The sequence below is a fragment of the Perca fluviatilis genome, chromosome 5, assembly GCF_010015445.1.
Source record: "Perca fluviatilis chromosome 5, GENO_Pfluv_1.0, whole genome shotgun sequence".
NCBI lineage: Eukaryota > Metazoa > Chordata > Actinopteri > Perciformes > Percidae > Perca > Perca fluviatilis.
The window spans coordinates 6,056,877-6,078,241 of record NC_053116.1 but is presented as its reverse complement, the minus strand read 5'-3'; the positions used below and the strand labels follow the sequence as shown (position 1 = coordinate 6,078,241).

The following is a 21,365-nucleotide window of genomic DNA, read 5'->3' as shown; positions in this document are numbered from 1 at the left end:
GTATGTGTGTTGAGTTATTTAAACAAACAATCGGGAAAATAAACGCCTCTTGTCCGCGAGTCTCATTGATAGATCCGCGGTGAGATGGAGTCCATCAATGAGAGCTAGCTAGCCTCCTCCTAACTCTGACAGTCACAAAAATACATTCAATTGAAATCCAAAATCGGACAAGTGTTAGCTAAGCTTTGTAAGACCTTGAGGAACCTGTAATATTCATGCCGTGACGAAATTCAAACTGTAAATATAATTTAGTTATGGCGACAATGTAGCTAGCTAGCTGCGGTATTTCCCCATTGTAATGAATGGGACATATAGCAAGCAGCTGCTCGTCCTACAAAGACGCCTCGCGTTCATAAAAATGCCTTAAAATCAAATCGGACACAACGGTTAGCTTTATAAGACATTGGGGAATGTGTTGTATAAGTGGCGTGACGAAATTCAAACATAAATATAATTTAGTTATGGCGAAAGTGTAGCTAGCTAGCTGCGGTATTTCCCCATTGTAATGAATGGGACATATAGCAAGCAGCTGCTCGTCCTACAAAAGCACCGCGTTCATAAAAATGCCTTAAAATCAAATCCGGACTACGCAGTTAGCTTGATAAGACATTGGGACATTCAAAACCGTAAATGTATTATTTATAGATATAGTTATGCCGGCAGCTGGCCGCGGAGCCCCGTATGCAGTATCCACAAAGGGTGACTTTGCCCTGGGTATGGAGCCCAGCAGGCGGTCGCTTTCTCGTCAGACTGTGTGGAGCTCCTAAAGTCCGACACGTCTTACCAAATTTGCAATTAGCCATCAATTTTTGTAAAACGGCCCATGTTTGAGCTTTATATAGTTGATTTCTCGCTTAAAAAAGTCTCAGAAGTGAATTTGGTAATGAAACATTGCAGTGTCTGGAATATGAGATTCTGTCGCTTCTCTAATGTATGTGTATTGGGGATTAGCTCAACCAATCAACGCGCGTCTCTAATGTCTGCATATGGCAAGTCGCTCAACCAATCACCGCGCAGCTCTTCTAAATATTCATGACCATACCATATTTGGAAGAAAAGCTCTTGTTACAAATAGGGCCAAAACACAGGGATGCATAAGGGCCAATAAAATATCAACCAGGCCATTTTCAGTCCAACCAATGTTACATACCCCATTAGGAGACCATAAGGAACAGTGTGAAATACCCTATATAATCATTCTATCACCCCTTTAATACTGTATCTGAAGTCTCTTTTATATAGGCCTTAGTGGTCCCCTAATACTGTGTCTGAAGTCTCTTTTATATAGACCTTAGTGGTCCCCTAATACTGTATCTGAAGTCTCTTTTATATAGACCTTAGTGGTCAGTATGGCGAGTAGGGTCATTGGGTGTGACCAGATGTCAGCTGCTTGTGAGCAAGGTGGATTCTAGGTGTCTAGTCTTTTGTTCCTTCAGCAATTAGACTGTTGAATGAGACGGACAATACAAAAACATAGGATCTGATTGTATTTTGTTGTGTGTGTGTGTGTGTGTGTGTGTGTGTGTGTGTGTGTGTGTGTGTGTGTGTGTGTGTGTGGTGTGTGGGTAAGAAATAGTTGATTCAAATTCTGTTCACATTCTCAGTGTGAGTGTGTGTGTATGCTGAGGGTACCTGGAAGTGCTCTGTTTGAAAATGCTCTCCCTGTGTAAGTGTGTGTATGGGTGTGTTAGGTGGATGGAAGGGGGGATGGCATATGGAATATTTATATTTATTCATATCAATATTTATATTTGTATGTGTTTTTATAAATGGTTTTATGTATGTGCACCCAGACCCCCCCAAATTTCCCTTTTTGGGATAATAAAGTTTACCTTGACCTCAACCTTCACTAAAGATGAGGTTCGATAGCATTTCATTAAAACCAAATCCAGTAACCGATCCACTCATGTAATCTGAATCATTTGGAATCCTTTTCTTGAATCTGATTAGGTTTACCTTTCAACGTCTTGTTATTACGTTCATTGTAGTTAAAGGTATAGTGAGGTATATTTAACCCTTGTGTTGTCCTCCTGGGTCAAAATTAACACTCTTTTAGACACTGTTTTTACGTTTCTGTTGCTTATTTCAATGTTTTTGGCACATTTTTCCATTAACACCAGTATATTCACCACTATACCTATTTATTTGCACTAGTTTCACACTTAATTTTGGAATTCATGGTCAATAAACCTCATTTATATGAAATTTTCAAATTTTTGTGTAAGAAATCAGCAGAAATTATGAATGATATTGACTAATGGTTAAGATCCGAGGAATGAAGGTAATGGATTATCACAGATCTGTCAAAGTTTAGTCAGGAAAATGCTATAAAACACCCCAAATTCTATGAAAATAGAGATCTGATCCTTTATTTCCTTTGTGAAGAGCGTCTTTTGGAACCATCCATTTTATTTGGTTAAAAGAACCCCAAATTTATGATGTAGAAACTTTGAAAACGGGTCAAATTTGACCCGAGGACAACATGAGGGTTAAGACACTAAGTACAACCTGTTTCAAAATGTGCGCACGGACCCTTTTTTCCTCCGTTAAACTGGCAAAAGTGGATTCGTACACGCCCTAAACGCATCTGTGCCAGGCGCTTCACGCCGTGCGCTTAGAACAGCTGCAGCTGATTGAATCTGCCGCCTGTGATGTAAAAAAAAAAGGGCGGCGAGATCTACGGTTTGATAAGATATTCCCACGTACTCTGATTGGTCAACTGTTTCTCTGGGAATCCATCACTTGCCACAAGATCATCTATTTGAATCAGGGCTGCACAATATATGTTTTTTTTTATAGCGTCATCGCAATATCAACTCGATTTAAAAACGTCTGGAACCAGACTAACACATTTGGTATGCAAGTCAGCATTCATTGCACGGTTTGAGAGTGAGTTGCTGCCCTGGATGAAGGAGTTGACGCATCTAGAGTCTAGAATCAACAAGTGGATTGGTACGGCGTCAGCTGCTGCAAAAGTGGTAAACTGGCGTGGTGAAGAGGGTGCTAAGGCTGAAGGTGAAGCGCTCAACGTACCGGTCAATCCATTTCCCAACACTCAACCATGATTATGAGCTTTGGGCGGTGACATTCAGAATGCCATCACGCATACAAGCAGATGAAATTAGTTTCTGTTTACAGGGTGTCTGCGCTCTGTTTTTAATACATATTTATTCATAGAGCTCTATTTATTACCCTGTTTTTTAATCTGTTTTTAAAAGGAGCCATGCTCGTAATTTCGTTCATACATTTCTATGTTTTGCTGAATGACAATAAAAAGGAATCTTGAATCCCAGACACAAGCAGGCTTTGGCTTTAAATGCTGCCACGAACCACGCTTGCTTGCTCGTTTCTTTTTTTTTTTTTTTTTTCTCTCGCTCTCTCTCTCTCTCTCTCTCTCTCTCTCTCTCTCTCTCTCTCTCTCTCTCTGCCGCATCATGAATATTCATCAAATCAAAACAGCAAAGTAACTCCGCTGTGCCGCTGAATTTCCTTACTGCCAGTCTTAATACACATGGCTTAAATATACTCTAATATCTCTATCTTTCTTCTCTCATCCTTCCATCCCTGCATCATATCTCCTTCCCTCTGTGTTGACATCTCTATTTCCTTTCCTCCTTCCTTTCTCACATCCACCGTCAACATCCAAGATCCAAGAGTGTGTTTTTGTTTGATGGGTGTGTGTGTGCGCACGCACGTGTTGCTGGGAGTGTTTTGGCTGCCAAAGCTTTGATGAATAGGCAGTTAAACTTAGAAGCTGAAGTGTGTGTGTGTGTGTGTGTGTGTGTGTGTGTGTGTGTGTGTGTGTGTGTGTGTGTGTGTGTGTGTGTGTGTGTGTGTGTCCATGTAAGGCTGCAGTTGCACTCTGGGTGGCCCACAGTGCCACTTCTTCTGCGTGCGAGAGGACAAAGAAGTACTAATGAGACTGATGTTTTTTTCATTACCGTTCCTGCATGCAACAGTGCAAGGTGAATGTCGGAAAGTAAAGCCCCAGCAACTTGTTTTTACAGCTCCAATGCTGTGTTTACCGAGTGTGTCCAAGGTTATGGAGTTATAATTTCCACCCAATGTGTTAAAAAAAAGTCATTTTCAGCAAAGTTCCGGAAAAGTCTGCAAAATCAAATGTGGATCGGTACGGCGACTTGAATTCATGCAAAAGGATGCAACAAAATGGCATAGTTAATGGAGCAGCAGTAACTCTGATTCATTGTGGCATTTCATCAGTGAGTACGTTTACATTCACAAGACAATATTCCGAATTTGATACACGTCATGTAAACAGCATATTCCGGTTGGATATTCTGAATAAGGCCTTTTTACAAATATAGCATTTTCCGATTAAGACATGGGATATTCTGGTATTATTTGGGTTTTAGAGGCATTCTTTGGACATGTATACAGCACATTCAGAATATGCGTCTCAATCTGGGTTTTTACTGCATTTTACGGCCAGTTTACGGCCTCTTGCCTTTTTACGGCTTCCAGTCAGCTCTGTGCGTTGCTATGGTTGCTGTGGTTGCACAAACCAACCAGCCAACAGTTTGCAAGGCTGCAGACCCGATAAGAAGGAGAAACATTATCAAAGACTTGGATATTAACAGGTTTTTGGATATGCGCAAACATCGCTATGCTGACCTTTTCAAGAAGCTGGTTGAAGGAATGAAAGAGGTACGCTGTGTTCGCACGGTCCAACAAGTCCACCACCGCTGGTAAACTTCCCATTAAACAAGTCTGTGTACACAAATCAATAGATTAAATTACGTGACCATTTCACGAACTGCCGTGAGACTGGGTTGGAAATACACATTCATGTTACGAAGTCATCTACCGGGAATGTGCACTTGCAAAACTGAAGTTCGAACAAATTTGAACAAATACCTAATTCTTTTGAATGAATTCAAACCAAACTCATAAAACGTAATACCCCCTGGCCCTGAGGAAGGGTCCGCCGAAAAATAGGTGGGTCAGACGAGGTCATACAGTTGACGTTGCTCAGTGGTGGGAGAAGTATCAGTGTGCGATCACGGAAGGCTTGAATCATGTGGACGCGCTGACAGTTTTGTTGTCATTACTTAGAATTCCTCATGGGGGCGACAGAAACTACGCACTATAGCTTTAAGTAAAAGTATGTGAATAGGAATATCATGAAATGTACTTAAAGTATTAAAAGTAAAAGTACGAAACAGTTGTGTGTTTAATGGTCTAATAATTTCAGCTGGACTTGTAGGCCGTCATATTGTTGGCCAAATTTGATATATATATATATATTATAATAAAACATCAGATTTTTTTTTTTTTTGTGTACAAAAGACTTAATGAGTAGTAACAGTAACTAAAGCTGTCAGATGAATGTACTGGAGTAAAAAGTACAATATTTCTCCCTGAAATAAATCGGAATAGAAGTAGAAAGTGGCATGAAAAGAAAAGACTCAAGTAAAGTACAAGTACCTCAACATTTGTACTTAAGTACAGTACTTGAGTAAATGTACTTAGTTACATTCCACCACTGACGTTGCTCCACTCATTTCTGGTGCCTCTGCTGCTTCACTCGGGTGGTCAGCTAGCAGGTGGAGTTGTCAGATTGGGTGTGTTGTAGATTAAGACAGGTGCTTTTTGTTAAGTCAGCAAGCAGCCTTATCTCTGTTGGTCATTTTGCAATCTGCAGTGTAGAACCCAAAATACGTCTACATACTGCTCCGGTAACCTGATGTTTCGAACCACATAACTTTGCTCGCTAGACTCCTTCTACATTTTCATGTATTAGTTTACTGATTACAGGGCTTTAAAAGGTCAAGCTGGTGGTCAATTTTAAGAGCTTCCTCTGCTGCTACATTTGCAATATGAACAGGTCATTACAGTGTGAATATTAATTTTTTCCCACGTTCAAACTAAAAAATGTTTTAAACAGGTCTAAATTTCCTTACGTCCATGTAGCGCTATAGTCCAAATATAATCCGCTGTATATGTACAGATTATTATTACTCTGTGTAGATTTTATTCAATTTTGAATACATTTATTCACTTTGCAAGTACTTTTGTGACTCTGCATTTCGTTTAATGTCGTGCTATACAGTAGGTCTTACATTTCATTCATAAAGGTTTTAAAAAGGTCTTAAATTTGACTTTTTGAAACCTGCAGAATTCCTAATTTCGGATAAAAAAGTGGCAGCCCTATTATATGTATTTGATTCGCCAATACAGAACCAAATGATGAGCCAGGTTGAACCTTTTTGTCACATTGGCCTCATTCCATAGACTTTGTAGAATGGAAGTAGCATTAGTGATGTCACCCATTGGTTTGTGGACTTTTTTTGGCCATCGCCATCTTGGTATTTTGGTGCCAGAAGTGACCATATTTGCACTGTAAACCAGAATATGTAAGCAGTACTCAAAATAATTGAGGCAATCACTTTCCACAATGTTTTTGAGTTTATAAACTCAACAGTCGGAGGTTATTAGAGCTTAAATATTTGGAGTAAAGTTTACTTGTATTTTTAGATTACAGTTAAATTAAAGTACTTATTAAGCCAACTCAAATATTATCAGTAAATCCAACTCAACAATATTAAATTGAATAATTTTAAGTCTAAACACTCAGTAGTTTGTGTTTTAAGATTACAGTACTCATACCAATTAATTAATTTGAGCATTCGGGTTTATAGTGTGGACAAAAGAGTGGAGCTGGGGAGAATGGCACGTCTAAACCAGTGTTGTGAATGTTTTCATGACGCTGTGCTAAGCTAAACGCTAAAGAGGGAAAGTCACCCTTTCTTTAAAGATTATTTATGGGGGCTTCTCCCTTTATTTGAAAGTGGATAGATATGAAAGGGGGAGAGAGATGGGGGATGACACAAAGGGCAGCAGGTCGGATTCAAATCCTGCGCCGCTGCAGGACTCAGCCAACATGGGGCGAACGTTCTTACCGGGTGAGCTAGAGCGAGAGGCCCCTATAGAAACAGACTTCTTTTTGGAACCAGTGGCGTCGCCCTCTGCTGGAAAGTAGATAGAATGCCGCTTTAAGGCATTTCCACATTGGCTTCACTTTTGAGTTACGGAAATTGACGCTTGCGTCATTCAAATGACGATCAGGCAATGCTAAAGTTGATCTGAATGTGGCCCTCAAGAGGAAAAATACCTAAAATAAGTTCAGGATGGAATTATTGTTACAAGCATTGAATGGTACTAACTAAATATACACAAAAGATTATCCAGTTGTTACAGAGCAGTGCTTTGTGCTGAATACCTGCAGGCTGAAAAACCGCCCCCTCAGAGGAAACATATAATACAAACAGTTGTTAATAAGCCTATGCAGTTCAGGTAAACTGTGGAGGAAGATGTAGTCTCTGCTTATTTTCAGCCTTTCAGCCTTATTCACCGTTGTTCTAATGGTTACAGTTACATAAAAAGACAATCCTGCTATCTGTTTTGTCTCTCTTGCAGCAAATGGTTGGACTACACTGATAGTTACACTGATTGCGATACTGTGAAGCTGATACAACTCTCTGGATGCAAAAGAAAAAATATTCTAGAGCAGCGGTTCTCAAACGTTTTTCAATAATGTACCCACTTTGAATTGTTTTTTTAAGCCAAGGGTTAGCATTTTTCGGTAGGAAATGTAAAGAGGTACAAAACAGCGCTGGCAGTGATGGATTTACCAAACACCAACCTTGTAACTGAAAAACATTCAAATCCTACATTTCAAATGTTTTCAATCCATCACTTCATTCATTTATGTTTATAGTATAATTATTTTAGGAATAATGCATGACATTTTTAAATTATTGCAAAAATCTCACACACTACCTGCAGTATTCCAAAGAACCCCTAGGGGTATGCGTACCCCCATTTGAGAAACACTGTTCTAGAGTACCACTCACTCTACAGCGTGGAAAATAACAATGTACTGTAGTAGGGCATACCTAGTCTATATATCGACGACGTTTCATTTATGGGATAGTTCCAGTGCCGCCAGAGGTTCCACCGGATATCCCTTATTTTCACCTTCCGCATTCTTTGTGTTGACGTTCTAAACTCAGGAAACATCCTCCGAACTAGAACCGACAACCGAACTACAACCGACAATCAAACTATATTTATCTTTGTTTCGAGTAAAATTCTCCTCACACACTCAACAGCCATTTTAATTCCAGAGCTCACCTCCCTAAGTAAACATGTTCCACCAAAACAAATTCCTTCCCAAGACGATGTTGCAGAGGCACCGTTGCTCCGTCCAGTCGATTGTGATTGGTTTAAAGAAATGCCAATAAACCAGAGTATGTTTTTCTCCCATCCAGAAATGCTTTGTGGAGTAGCTAGACCCTCCTTCTCAGCCCTGTGGATGAGGCAATGCGAGACTAGGGCATACCTGACTGAGACAGACAACACACACAGCAGAACTCAAAGATGCCAGGATGGTTCTCCGGCAATATCAGCAACATTTGTGCTTGTAAATTAAGCAGCATGTTACTTCTTGGTGAAGGCTGACATACTCCCTCCCCCAAAAAAAACCTTCAAGTTTGTTCAAGCAGCAATTACGACGTCTGGTTACGTTTCTAGTAGCGGCTCCCTCTAACAGCCGTAGTAGTTATAACTGGAGCAAAGCAGGTAAGTAAGGTAAAGAAATACAAGAGCGCCAAATTTTCGCATACAAACAGGAAATTTACCCCAGAAGGCCAGGGTTTGAAAATAAAAGTAAACGGACAGTTGTTTTTAAACTTTACAAACATTACGTGCGTAACCTTCAGGAAGTGAGGTAACACCTGATTTCAACCCAAACCACCATCTTTTTCAAAACTTCACCAAGTAGTTTGGGTGCCTAAACATAACCAAACTGTGACCGTGCCACAACGTAAAAGACGTGTTTAAAATCATGAACTTTACGTTCAAAACCGCGGCGGACGCTCTCTGATTTAGATACAAGATTGTATTTCCTGCCGCCACTAGGGGTGCTAATATATGAAACGCTCCTTTGAGTCGTATTAAAGAGGAGAAACAAATGACCAATATGGTTGGGAGGACTTTTTGAGATATCCAGTAGAGCACAGGTGTCAAACCCAAGGCCCGCGGGCCATATGCAGGCCAAATTATAACATTATTTAAGCTCACAATAAATTTTGGTCCGCCTAGCTGTGCGCAAAACCAAAAAGACTGAAAACTGTTTTCAAACTGCAATTATGCAACACTCAAAGCAGACTTTGGCAGATTTCCGAGATTTTGAGACTAAGAAATTACCACACAACCAGAGAGTTTTCATTTTCAGGCCTGTGAAACAGGACGCTGTGGGTCGGCTGTGCAGTAGCCTACTTTTAAAAATGTAATCATTGTTTGCTTGATTTGCTAAACTCCATGATGAGTGAGGAACTATATTGAGGACTTTTTTAGGGCTTTATGTCGACCAAACTGTGAGAAGTGAGAGGAGTATATGAGACATGCAATAATACAGTCAAAGATATTTGACTTTTTCGATTAAATAAAGGCATGTCAATAAACTACATGTCTAGCCCTGGATGAGGATATGAGGGGTTCACAGGCTTTTCTAATGTCACAGATCTCTCTTTCTATTCTGGGTTTCAAGCTGCTGCACATATCAGTAGGGAAACCGTTAAATATCATATATTAAATATGACCACATACTGTACATAACGTGTAGCTTTACTGCTCTCTCTGAGCTCATCCGTTGACTTCACTGCTGTTATTTATGGTCTTTTTTATGTGGGATTAGTTACAAGTCATTGGTCATTACTGGGAAAATGTCTCATCTCTGGCATCACAGTACTATCAAAGTATGCTTTCATCTTCAATAAGCAGTGAGAGATCATTCTGCATGACTTCATTCATCTGCAGAGAGAAAACAATACAGGAGACTTTGTCTGACATCTAGTCTTCGTTAAAAGCTGGACTCTTTAAGCCAACGAGGACCTTAAGCCTCCGAGGTGCTCCGAATAATGGAAAGTTTGAATATGTACAGGTTTCATGACAGCTTTGGAACAAGTGGACTTTGAGCTTGAATTGTTTGTTATTCTATATATTCTACATCAAGCCAAGCCCCCCCCCCCCGCTCCCCCAAAAGAGGTTTTAGCCAGCCCAAAGGAAAATCACCACCACCAAACTGAGAATAAAAATAGCAATTCAAATCTTCTCTAAATGTGTTTAAGAGCAATTTACCAAACAACCATTGAACAAGCAGAATATAAACTTGAATATGTGAGTTTTATCTCTAGAGTGACTCTGTACTGCACTCTCTCGTGATTTATTTAAATAATAATATTTTTTAATCAGTTTTGATAATTTGGGTTTCATTTACTCAAGCATTATATACATTTTAGTTTTTCAAATTGTCAGAAATAACAGTAAAATGCATAGATTTCTGTCAAATAAGGTAACAAGTGCCTTTACTGTACGTGGACCGACTATTTTAACTAGGGCTGTAGTACTTGAGTCCAGACTTGGACTCAAGGCGCTTTTCTATTGTCTTGGACTTGTCTCGGACTCGTTGGTATTTGGACTCGGACCTGCTTGTGATTGGTCGCCTGCTATACATCTGGCTGGGTCATATACCTCAATCATCAGGTATCAATAATTTTCATTTTGGCCACAGACAGAATGTCAGTGTTGGAATCGCAGCAGTGGGTTAAACATTGTATTTTAAACAGGGGCCTCAGAGCATCTGCCTCTGGGACAAAAGAAATCATGACCAACATGTGGCCTTCCTGAACCAAGGATTAGTGGCCTACAGGTCATTCTGAAAGCCTGTCCACCAAACTACCTCATAGGAAAATTTCACAAAAAAAATCATATTAGTTCATGAAACCCAGTGACTTAAAGGTAGGGTTGAGAAGCTAGCAAGATTTGAAAGTTGCATCTCGTCTGGGCTTCGTCTAACCCCTCCCCCTGGCTCCCCCCCACACAGACGTGCGCAAGCGTCTGCTTCAGAGCAGAGTAGAGGAACGACTGGAATTCAACTCATCACAACTCCTTCGTTTTACATACAACTACACAGTTTACATAGTTTCCCTTTTATTTATTCCCAGGAGGAATTAACTGTACAAAGTACCCTTTGTATGTTTGTTGACATAAAAAAAGATAAATTACTTTCCGTTATTACAACTATCGAGACATATCTCATCTCCGTACATGCTGCACAAAATCATTACAACCAATGTGGTGTAAAACTTGTTTATTTTTCATATAAGCAATAATAAATATATAGTAATCAAAACTTTGTCAAGGGCTCCAGTGTTAGCAGACGGGTCTGGCTCTGGCAGTATCGTCAGCTGTGGCAAACTACTTTGGCAGTGATTGTCCTTTTAAAGAGAATAGAAAGACAGCCACAATGAACAGCAGTACTGTTACCATTTCTCTGGCGCTAATATTTAGTACCAATATCATTTATCTAACTCACTGGGCCCTATTTTAACTATCTAAGTGCACGGCACAGGTGCGTTTAGGGCGTGTCCAAATCCACTTGTGCTAGTTTGACGGCGGAAAAAAGGGTCCGTGCACCGAGCACATGGTTCAAAAGGGTTGTACGTAGTGTCTTAATTCATTTATAGGTGTGTTTTGGGCGTAACATGCAATAAACCAATCAGAGATCATCTCCCATTCCCTTTAAAAGCCAGGCGCGTTTGGACCTTGGCGCATTGCTATTATGATGGCGGATTTTCACCGTAATATTTTTATTTGTAATCTTTTGCATGTTTGTATGCTGCTGCGATTCCCTGTGTGTGTAACAAGCATAGTGTCCGTGCACTGTGCATAAGCCTTGGCACATTTTACTAAATTGCTGTTAAAATAACAATGAAGTGCTGCGCTATTGACTTTAGACCAGGTTTCTGTTGGTCAATGGCACGATCACTTCCCGCTGCCTCAAGATAGCAATACACCCAGAATGCACCTGTACACACCTCCCTGTAAGACCAGCACGCCCATGGGCCCATTGTGTAGGCCTATGTGTTGCACATCGAAGAGACTAGCTCACTTCTACATCAAGCTAACATTACTCACCGGTTGGAGAGAGACTGGGAAACAATAGTTGACAAAGCAGGGAGAGGTCGGCTCATTGATCCGTGTTTCCACAGTGTCGACGTTGAATTATCCTTGTTATAACTACAAAATAATGACAAAAGGAAAAACGCAGAGCCTGCATCAGCACATTTGTGAAAAGCCAATATGTAAATGACATGTTCAGACCCCGGCGACCATCTAACGTTACACAAATTAGCGTTTTGTTAGATAAGAATATGTAAACAGTAGTAGCTTACTAGTAACGTTAGCCTAGATCGACAGGGAAGCTAACATTAACATTGGGCTAATATGGCTTACAACGCTACATAAATGTAAAGCTATGTTGGCTAGACATTTCCTGAAAACAACAAATCTCCCACAAAAAAAACATGTACTGTCCAACAGAAAGACGGCATCCATGGCGTCAGTTTTCATCTCTTTCACTTCCTTCAGCTGTCTCCATGCTGAAAAGCGTGTCCAATATTTATTCTTGTTTGTCCTCTAAAGCCTTTTAGTTGTCGTTATATTTCAGCTACATCTTTTTTTCCTTTTAGCCAGGGATGATAATCGCTCTATCCTTAGTAAAGGCAAATAATAAAAACAGCCAGTAAGTCTTGGTAAGTTCAGAAAACGACATCACTTACTACTGTAATGACACCCGTGTGTCATATTATGATATCCAAAATCTAAGATGATATATTGTCTCATATCACAATATCAATATAATATCGATATATTGCCCAGCCCTACAGTCTACTGCTCCTAATATACTTAGAACAGGGTAAATTGCAGAGATAACATTTCACTACATTGTACTGTGTGAATGTGACAATTAAGAATAAAGTTTGTTGTTTTGAGAACAGAAGAATTGTATTACTAAATATGTGGGAGTAGAGCTGCAAAAGCTGCTAGCTCCTCATTTATGTCCCTCGCATGCAACGTTCATCTGACAGCAAAACTCCACCGGGTTATCCCGGACGTGAGTGGATTATTCTGTTAAACTCCACCTTCTAAGTCACGCCAGGTGAGGACAGTGTAGAGATGGGTATGTCTCGTTGAAAACTGTAAACCACAAAAAAATATCCTCAAGTTCTCCAAAACTGTCAGAACAGTGAAACTTTACAGATCTGTGTGAGCGCTCGTAAAATCTGCTCTTGGGATTTGTTGTCTGCAGTTTTGTCATTAACACACTTCCATACAGATCGGCTGCAAAGTACCTCAGTAGTAACACAAGTGTGTGTGTGTGTGTGTGTCCAAAACATTTTTTTCACTATTTTTCAATATGGTATATTTAAAAATATTTTAAATATATTGTTGTCCATCTGTGTGTGTGTGTGTGTGTGTGTGTGTGTGCTCAAATAAACACTAAACTAACAGCCAGGAAATCATTTAAGACTCTTTCTTTCTCTCTCTCTCTCTCTCTCTCTCTCTCTCTCTCTCTCTCTCTCTCTCTCTCTCTCTCTCTCACACACACACACACACACACACACACACACACACACACACACACACACACACACACACAAACAGTAAAGACACAATGATAAAGTCTTGCAACAAAGCGCATTTACAAAGACTCCACTCTAAGCCTGAAAACAACATAAGATCCCAAAATGCACCGCACTCACACACCCCACTCAATCCCAGCAGGTGTTGGAAGTAAACACACCCACATGCACCAAAACTTCCACATGTCTGCGTGATGTCACTTAAGCGCACCACCAGACGAAGCAAGTATAAACGCACACAGACCACATATAGGGAAACGCGCATATAGATGCGCCACGAATGCGCATACGACACTTTATAAATTCAAAGTACGCCACGCACGCGCCACGCCACGCGCCATCAGTATCCATACAGCGTGTTATGGCAACCTTTCAGCTGATGTAGCTCAACATAAACACAGTGACAGACTGCAGACGGGCAGAGGCGCGTTTCCACACGCAGTGCGCACTGTGGCGGTCCCGGTTCAGGACGCACATATCTGTACACACACACACACACACACACACGCGGCTGTGGAGCCGCATCGTTGGACCGTAGCACGCTTTGCTAATATCTCACCTTTTGTGGTGGCAAACAGCTGCACGGCTCCCCCGCAGACCGCTCCGAGGACACACACACGCGCACGCACAGCCGGCCGGGGGCTGGAAGTTGTTGTTCTCCCCCCCCCCTGCCTTTTTTTTTTACTGTGCACTGGCTTGCTTGCTTTCTGTCCACTTTCCTCTATCGGTTTCTGTCTTTGTGTCTTCTTTAAATTCGCAGTTTCCCTCTGTAAACCAAGTAGTAAATGCTATAGTCTGTGTCCAAAATCCCCAAAACCACCGTCCGTCCAGGTTTTTCCTCGGGATGACGAGAGTCAGCATCAGCTGGCAGACAGAGAGAGAGAGAGAGAGAGAGAGAGAGAGAGAGAGAGAGAGAGGGGCGGGGAAGGGGAGGGGGGTGAGGAAGGGTAGGAGGGGTCTGCTCAGATAAAGATGCAGCCAGCCGCTGCGCTTTCTTCCATTATTTTCTTATCTCTCTCTCCCTCTCTCTCTCTCTCTTTCTGCCCTGCTCTCCCACCCTCTCTCTCTCTCTCTCTCTCTCTCTTTCTCCCTCTCTCTCCCTTGCTGGACAGATCGATGAGGGCTTGCTCAACAATACTCCCTCCCCCTTCTCTCTCTCCCTCTCTGTCTTTTCTCCATCTCCGTTAGTATGCTGGTAACCCATCTTGTAGGCTATGCGCATCTGTGTGTGTGTGTGTGTGTGTGTGTGTGTGTGTGTGTGTGTGTGTGTGTGTGTGTGTGTGTGTGTGTGTGTGTGTACATTCTCATACATACAGCACAGCATGTTTATAGTGTGTTTGATCCTAAAGGGATGTTTAAAGCAGAAGCTGCAGTTAAACATCCAAAGAGGAACACATGATGAGAGTAATACAACCTGTTAGTGTAATCCCATTAGCTCTCGGCTCAATGCAACACTACAAAAAGGTGATGCAATGGTTCCGATGTGGGTGATAACAGTGAGCTGAAACCTGTGAATGTTGTACAGTGTGCTGCAGTGTGCAGTCTGGTCATGTCACATCGCATGGCCAGATGGATGACGTCTTTATTTCAGACCTGCAATTCTGCTGGAGACAGAAACAGGAAACACATGCTTGGATTTGCCAGACGGAAAGAATATTCCCATAGTGTAATATGGCTGTAATACTTAACCCACAACAGGGTTTCTTCCCCAATGTATTGCAAGCCTGGTGCCCACTGGACCTAAGCCACTGGCAAGTATTGTAATGACATTTTTTAAACTTCAGTTAAGGGCGGCTTGGTTGAAAACTTAAACTGTAAGAAAAACATCCGTAGAAAAACAGATTATGTCCTGGCAGCAAATGTAGCAGTACCTTTTCCGTTTATGGACTGTTTTCTGTTAATCCAAAAACTTTTTGATCCTCTGGGTTGAGGCGTACATTTAACTGACATGCGGCACAAGAACGGGACAGTTAGGTTTAGGAAAAGATGGTGGTTGGGGTAACAAAATGTACGTTTCAGTGACACGCGGGACAAGAACGGGACATGAACCCCGGTCTCCTGGGTGAAAGTCCTGTGTTGTTTGACCCATCCACCACCCCAACCAGCCTCTTACGCTGATTTTTGGTCTTTCATACTACACTCTACCGTTGTCGATCTTAAAGGGGTGGTTCAGAATTTTTGACATATGATCTTATTTCCAAGTTAGTGTTAGTTATCAGTGGAGACAGTTTTCAGTCTTACCCACTTCACAGTACACCCGAGGGAAATAAATTATAACGTCAGACTATCGATGTGAATGTCTGTTGATAAAATAATGTTAGAAATAAAACTACCCTTGCATCTCAATGATCGCATTACATTTTGAGGGACTAGTTTCTCAGCAGCAGCGGAATTTTACTTAGCTCTAGTTAGTAGTACTGCACCAAAAAGCACTCTGAGATCTTTGATGAAAAGTGTATTATAAATTAAATGTATTATTATTATTATTATTATTATTATTATTATTATTAAAAGTAAACAGAGAAGCGCACTCCAGTCAGGAAACCTAGTATTAGCCTAGTACATTGGTATTGAAGCATTGGATTGGAAACTAAGGACTAGGCAACATGGTGATTCAGTGTGCATTTAGAAATTGTAAAAAGAAATCAAACAGATGAGCACCACAAAGTTTCCACAAATTTCCATTGCGAGATCCACAAAGGAACCAACTGTGGCTTCTTGCTGCTGGCTTGGACATCAAGGCGGAGACTCTACTCAAGTGGCAAATGTGTAGTGATCATTTTAGACCAGACGACTTTGAAAAACCCCATAATCTAAAGGACCACATGTCACTGACAACAAATGCGGTTCCATCCGTCTTTCTAGATGCACCAACAGCTACTGATGAACAGGGTATAACTTTTGGTAGGCTACTCTAGCTAATAAAGCTAGCCCCTTTCGTAACGTTAGCCTAGCTGCTACTGATAGATTGAGACTGAAAATGTTAGTGGAGATAACGTTACTGTTCAATGCATTTCGGAGAGTGACAACGTTAGCTAACAGTATAGCTACACTCTTGGTAGATACCTGGCTGGGCTAACCCCTAACTTTAGGTAATTGCTGACAGAAAAGTCACGTAAGCTCGGACAGTTTACATGCTAATTGCTAGCCTGTGTGCTTTCATGTACCGGTAACGTTATGTGAGTTACAGCCTGGCAGAGTGATTGTCATGTAAACCAGCTTCCTCGGAAGCCTAGGTAATATCACTCCGCCGCTGCTGTAGCCTATGGTACCAACTACAGGGGACAAAGTATAACTATTGCGATGCAAGGTTTTAATTCTAACATTCTATCAACAGACATTTACATCGATAGTCTGGAGTTATAATTTATTTGCCTCAGGTGTAATGTGGAGTGTGTAAGACAGCTTTTAATGGCAGGCTAGCAGATACTGTTGACTTGCGCTAGCCTAGCAACAGCAAACTCTGCAACTGGAAGGACTGGATGAAAAGTGTTGAAAACTGTCTCCACTGATAAATAACACACTGGTTAACTTGGAAATGAGGTCCTATATAAAATTCTGAACCACCCCTGCTCTGCCCGGTGCATACAGACGCTAAAGGGAGATTTTTGCGTCGGTATCTGACGCTGAGAGCCACTGACTCAGTATTTGACGAGTTGGGAGTGAGAACGAGTTTCTACATTAGTGCTGCCATCAGTCTGTGATTGCTGATGAAAAAGGAACTTGCCACAGGGCTAAACAACTTTTCTGGGGGAAACCCTGCACAAACGCTGTCGAACCTGCTACACAAACACAGTTGATTTTCTTGGAAATGAGCTGAGGAGTATCAATCAGCTCTTTGTCACTGGAACAAAAATAAAGCTTCCGAGTAACAGTGTCAACAGTGTGCAGGAGCTAATTGACTCATCACTTAACTGTCTGTATACAAGTGTGTAAAGATTACTTTCATGGTATGACTGGAAACGGTGTTAATTGGCAGAGGAGGCTGGATGCTGTGATATCTTTGAATCCACTGCTTTAAAAATAGCATTATCAATCTACTGTAAAACAGGGGTGTCAAACTCCATTTCTTAAGGGCCACACTGGTAAATTAGAATCACATCAAGAACCAGACATGTACTTTATTGACATGCTTTTATTTAATTGGAAAAAGGTCAAATGTTTTTGACTGTATTATTGCATGTCTCATAGTCTCACTTACAGTTTGGTCGACATAAAGCCCTAAAAAAGTCCCTCAGCCTTCATAGCAAAAAGCAACAAAAACACCGAACAAAGAGACAAATTTGTCGGAAAAGGTTCAAAATGTCTAAAAAAAAGCTTAAAAATTGTCGTAAAAAGCACCAAAAAATTTCAGTCAAAGCGACAAAAACTAGGTGGGCCAAAATTGATTGTGAACCAAAATTGTTATGAGGGCCAGATCTAAGTCTGTGAGTGGCTGGAAATGGCCCGCAGACCTTGAGTTTGAGACAAGTGATCTAAAATATAAGTTGCATCCAGGGGCCCATTTCACGTGCTGCATTATTTCCTTCCTCGCATTCATTTTGGCACATTTCCCTATGCTTAAGCATGGAGGGTGCTGTTAGACCGGCAGACGTACTGTTTGTCCAAGTGAGATGGCATCATTTACGTCTAAGCCAGGGCATAGATTTTGTTTCGACATTGGATGGGGACACATTATAACCGGGGGGTATGGAGGTCCTCCACCAGAAAATTTGGAGCGTCATACACTTCAATTCCTGCATTCTGGTGATTTCTTATGCAACAATTTGTGCCTTTTCTGCACAAATCACATCTTTATTTTCTTTATTTTCTACGACCCTGTTGTGTGCTTTAACCCCCAAATGTACAACAAGTAGACTTTATATTTCACACTTCCTGTCTGTCAGATCGTTTATAGATCCGGACATTTCCGACTGCACTTGAAGGCAGCTTCATTTCACGGAGAAAGAGAGAAGAGACGTGCGCTCCTGGTTAGGATGGCATGGTCCACTATAGTGGTTTCTGAAATTGTTGGGAAACAAATTTACAGCTAAGAACATGTTCTTAGCCCCCTGAACGGTTACCTGTTATGGGGAGGGGCTTGTCAAATTTTTTGAGGGGGACAAATATTATATAAATTATAAATATTGGGGGGGGGGGCATATCCCCCCCAAAAATCTAGGCCTATATGCGTCCAAGCAATCCTTTCAAATTGCTCTTGTGAAGTGGGCCCAGGCTTCAGAAAAACGTGTCCATGACACTAAACCACACAAAGAAACTGTTCAAGCGCTGAATCACAAAGCTAACCAAGCACAACCTCAACCGGTTACAGGTCTTGGTGAGAAACTAAACTCTGAATAAACCGAAGAAGAGAGGTTTTGTAGAAGCTGTGCTGCAGAAACAGAGAGACAAAGAAGAGACTGTTTTCAGGGCTGCTCACAATACAAGTATTAGTTTCTAATCAAAATCTGAACAAGTTCTTCTCATTGCAACGTAGTATTGTAATGACTATAATAGTAGTGTCACTAAAGGGTCTCATTTCAGTAACAAATATGATCTTTTTGTTGCTTGCTCAGTGTATGGTGTATTTTTTTTGGGGGGGGGGGGATCACTCAGACTTAAAGCCGCTGTATGTGGAATTAGAAAATTCTCAATGTTGGAAATTCCCACTAGGAGGCTCCCAATGCTCTCCAGTGGTAGTATCCAAAAACCATGGTAGACGCTAAAAACAACACAGGCTGCACACCCAGCTTGGCTCCCAGCCTGGTGCCTTCATCTATATCCACAACGTTCCACTCTGCAGGGTAAATCCAGACAGCTAGCTAGACTATTCGTCCAATCGGAGTTTTCTGTTGCACGAATAAAACAGCCTTTGAACGTACACCATATGTTCCACCAAAACAAGTTCCTTCCCGAGGCTATTTTGCAGAGGCACCGTTGCTCCGTCCGGCGCTTAGCTTAGCTTAGCTTATGGTTTAAAGAAATGCCAGTAAACCACAGCACGTTTTTCTCCCATCCCGGAGTGCTGTGAGGTTTAGCCTCACCTTCCTCCGCAGCGCTGTGGAGGAAGGTCTGTCAAAGCGGGACTGTGTAATGACTCACAGCAACCTCTCCCCTCCACTGAAATGCAAAAATAAGGCAGCAGAAATAAAGACACAATCTGTGAACCAAAGGATGTCCCACCTACCACCAAAACTCAGATCACAGGATTGAAACATGTGGACACTGATATACAGTTATTTAATACAGATCAGATACATCTGACAGCTAAAGTCATTCATGTTTTCTGATGCTCTCAAAATTTTAATTTTTTTTCCCATCTATAAATCAAACTTCAGTTTTGTAGCGTAAATAATCCAAAGATGCACCCTGAAACGTCACTTAGGCTACTTATATTCACTTATGTTCTACATTTCAGCAGAGAATGGGCCCTAACTTGCTGCATTCCGCTGTATGTTTGACACGAGGATGATTATCCTGAAAAATAGAAATTGTTGATACTATTTTAGAGAATAGGGCTTTCGCATGACATGAAGTTGGTATGATCGGGACATTAGCATTTGGGATTTAAGGTATGTGAAGAAATGTTCAATCATTTCTGCAAAATTGCCGCCTGCAAAAAGAGGGCATTGACACCAAAACAGGAGATTTTCTTTATATCCCAGGAGGAAGGCAACCAAACACACACATTTATTGTACCAAAGGAACACTAATACAGACAGATCGCTGAAACATTTCTCTATAAAACTCCACTGTGGGTGCTGAGTTTTATAGTTTGGCATTCTCTTTTGTAAATCTCCACTGATTCACAGGACAAAGAAAACTATCCAAACAAGAAAGTGAACCCGGGAGGAGGTCAGCAGTGTTTTAAACACTGTCAAAGTGATTTAAAGTCGACTTCTCCTTTGTAAGTCATATGTTGTTTTTGTGACCTGAGCAGACCCGATCAGCCAAATTGCTGGCAAATGAACTGTAGTGAACTCCGAGTGAGTGTGTGTGTGTGTGTGTGAGTGTGTGAGTGTGAGAGAGTCTTAAATGAGTGATTTCCTGGCTGTGACCGTGTCGTGTCGATGCCTGGTCAAGCAGTCATCTCAGGACTCCTCAGGGCTCTGTGCTGGGTCCACTTTCTGGCATTAGATTAATTCCTTTGAGCCATGCATCCCACAGAACAACCAGGTTCTGGCTGAGACTAATTATTACACAACAAAACAACAGGTATCTACCATTCTGTGGCATCAACTGTTTGCTTCAGTTCATATTAATATGGTGAATAAGCTGCTGGTGTGGACTTTAGAGACCATACCAGTTGTTTGGCGTGTTTAAAGTGCTCATATTATGCTCATTTTCAGGTTCATAATTGTATTTAGAGGTTGTACCAGAATAGGTTTACATGGTTTAATTTTCTAAAAACACCATATTTTCTTGTACTGCACATTTTTGCAGCTCCTCTTTTCACCCTGCGTGTTAAGTTGAGTTTTAGTTTCAGAGTGAGGCATCACACTTCTATTCCATCTTTGTTGGGAGTTGCACATGTATGGACTACTAGCCAGTCAGAAGCAGAGTATGAGGGCATGCCACGCTAGCAGCTAGGCGAGCATTATAATGTGTGTTACAAAGTGACCCACGTTTGTCTCTGAAGTAAAGGCTGGACTACAATAGAGCTGTTTGGAGCAGTTGGTGAACAGTGTTTTCTGTTGGAGATAGTTCGTCCCTTTGGGGTGGACTTTGGGCTTTTTCACTTTGTAAACCTATTACATGCACACAAAAAAAAAAATAAAAAAATAATAATAATAATAAATATATATATATATATATATATATATATATATATATATATATATATATATATATATATATATATATATATAATACGATAAA

The 21,365-nt window shown here is 41.0% G+C and overlaps 1 protein-coding gene across 2 annotated transcripts in view; it reads right to left on the bottom strand.

Moving 5' to 3' along the window:
- Positions 1-14,392, bottom strand: part of oprl1 (opiate receptor-like 1) — a 170,994-nt gene extending 156,602 nt beyond the window's left edge. Inside the window, exons 1-2 of one of the 2 annotated variants that reach the window (XM_039800990.1) lie at positions 14,068-14,392; positions 12,001-12,102 (exon numbers count right to left, since the gene is read on the bottom strand). The gene's annotated coding sequence lies outside the window, so the exon portion shown is untranslated. The remainder of the gene's footprint in view (positions 1-12,000; positions 12,103-14,067) is intronic. The other variant, XM_039800991.1, reaches the window with a different exon arrangement.
- Between the last annotated feature and the right edge of the window lie 6,973 nt (positions 14,393-21,365).